Consider the following 2,491-nt stretch of genomic DNA (forward strand, 5'->3'; position numbering starts at 1 on the left):
TCTCTCTCTCACTATCTATTTACCTCTCTCTATTTCTCCTGTCTCTCTCTCTCTCTCTGTCTCTGTCTGTCTGTCTGTCTGTCTGTCTGTCAGTCTGTCTGTCTGTCTGTCTGTCTCTCTCTCTGTCACTATCTATCTATCTACCTCTCTCTCTTTCTCCTGTCTCTCTCTCCATCTCTCTCTCTCTCTCTCTCTCTCTCTCTCTCTCTCTCTCTCTGTCTCTCTGTGACGTTATATAACACGCATTTCTTTATGGAGGTAATTCCCACAGTGTTGGGCCCAGGAAGAAAAAGTTATTCCTACGGAGACGTTGAATGTCCTAACAACAGCAGAACCGAGCGGCCTTCCGGTGGCTCAATCTCACCGCCATTTGTGAGTTATACCTATCAGCTTTCTTGGGTGAAAATGACCAAATTATGTTATAGCGACTTTTAATAATGTCATGTTATTGTTGTTGTTGTTTTCAAATTCCTTTAGCTGCGAGCATTTCGCTCTTGGCAGCACAATGCCTCCCTCAAGTAACCACATGTCCTTGTCATCTGGTCAACGCCAGAGTAGAGCAGGCTAATAATGTCATAAATAGCAAAGAATTTATTAAGATTCGCCGTGTAGTCGGGAAACATACCAGTTTTCTTTTTTTTTTCCATGAGTACTTTGAACACTAATGGAAGAACCTAAGTTTTATTTTTTAACATGGCCTATTTTTTAGAGTACTTAGTATTACTTACGGGCAAAGACTCAACTCAAAAGTTGAAAAGTGGTACCTGGGTTGTCTTTTTTATCGCCAATACATGACTGTAGGAGAGAACAAGCCAAAGGCCAGTAAAGGAAGATAATATTCAGGTGAAGGAATGGAAATGGATTGGACACACCCTGAGGAGACCGCCGACAAGCATCATCAGGCAGGCTTTATCGTGGAACCCACAAGGAAAGCGTAAGAAGGGAAGACCAAAGATGACAAGGAGGCGAGCGGTACAAACCGAAATTGAAAAAGCGGGGACATCATGGAAACAGATAGAAAATGATGCTCAGGACAGACTTCGCTGGAGTAATGTTGTTGATGGCCTGTGCTCCACTTGGAGTTAAAAAGGGCTGTATGCTTTAGGTACAACCACTCGATCCCTGATATGTTCCAGAGTCGAATTTGAAAGTTGAAGGTTAATCCAGATGACGTGTGACTTCCATGAGAAAAATACCAGTAAGAACAGTCAATTCAAAGGTCCTTTTACACTTTTACATTCCCAGCATTTTGTCCCCCCCCCCCCAAAAAAAGAAAATAATAGACATGTTTTTGGTTCTTCGATCTTGAATCGTCTTTCAAAATTGGTCTAAGTGTTCTTGTTACAGTGAGAATCAGCTGTTTTGTTTTGTTGTTGCTGTTTTTTTAGGGGGGGGGGGGCGGGGTGTTTTTTTAAAATTTGGAAACCACTTATTTGTTCATCTAAACAAAATAAATGTCCTATTTTTAAGAGATTTTAACAAATTCAACAAATCACGCCCCCCCCCCTTTCCTCCTTCACGGTTTTGCCATGAGGGAGCGAACACGTCTAATGATGTCACTTATTTGTGAGGCAGCATGGTGGTATCCGGCTCTTGTCAATTTTTGGGCACGTAGAGGTATTGGTATCATCTTAAAGCTTGTTCACTTGTCTTTATTTGAATGAAAACAATATCCGTTTATCTTAAATACGAGTCGAGATATTTGAGAATGAAGGAGGTGGGGGTCACCTGTTTTCAGATCTAAAATTAGTGAGAAAATGGCTGAAAAAGATTAGTTATTTCCTTAGCTTAAGAGTCCGTGGCAACTGAAAATTTACATTTGTTTGACCTTTGATCAACGTTTTTCAGAAAAATCCACACATAAATGAGTTTTTTAATGGGCCTGAAAGGTGTAGCACCCAAAAACAAAAAATTGATAAAAATTCACAAACCTGCACAAAAATGCAAGTTTCTTCAATTTGATTATTTTGACGAGAGCCTGATTCCACCACGCTGCCTCAAATTTGTTTTTTTCTTTATAGTCAGTGTCTCGTGTTTTAAAAAACGTCCATGGAGAAATAGATTTTGTCATTGAACATTCTGAGTGTATAAACCCGACAGAGAGGACGCATTACTGGAACATGCACTACACGAACAAATAGTCCACTCTTACCTCTCCGAACGACAAGTGAACAATTAGGCGCCTTTGTGAATTCTGTCATGTGCCACAACAAAATATCACGTCTATGCAGGACTTTCAATAGGAGTTATAACCTAGGTACAATAGGAAATCTACAGCCACGTCTTCCACGCTCACACAAGAAAACCCCTGCTTGTCTTGATGAAAAAGATCTTTGGAATATAGATCTAACACTTGAAAAATGATTCAGCGATGTCAACAACACATTTTAAAAATGTTTAAAGCAGGAGTAACTCTTGAGGTGAAGAGGGAGGAATGTTTCACCACAAACATCTGACCCTCCCTTTTATTGACGTCACCTACCCCCCCCCC

The 2,491-nt window shown here is 40.5% G+C and overlaps 1 protein-coding gene across 1 annotated transcript in view; it reads right to left on the bottom strand.

The window, feature by feature from the left end:
• Positions 1 to 2,485, bottom strand: part of LOC101861289 (protein unc-93 homolog A) — a gene marked incomplete in the record, with an annotated part of 32,613 nt that extends 30,128 nt beyond the window's left edge. Inside the window, 1 exon segment of the mRNA XM_013084001.2 lies at positions 2,153 to 2,485.
• Between the last annotated feature and the right edge of the window lie 6 nt (positions 2,486 to 2,491).

Source organism: Aplysia californica, unplaced genomic scaffold (assembly GCF_000002075.1).
Source record: "Aplysia californica isolate F4 #8 unplaced genomic scaffold, AplCal3.0 scaffold00267, whole genome shotgun sequence".
Lineage (NCBI taxonomy): Eukaryota > Metazoa > Mollusca > Gastropoda > Aplysiida > Aplysiidae > Aplysia > Aplysia californica.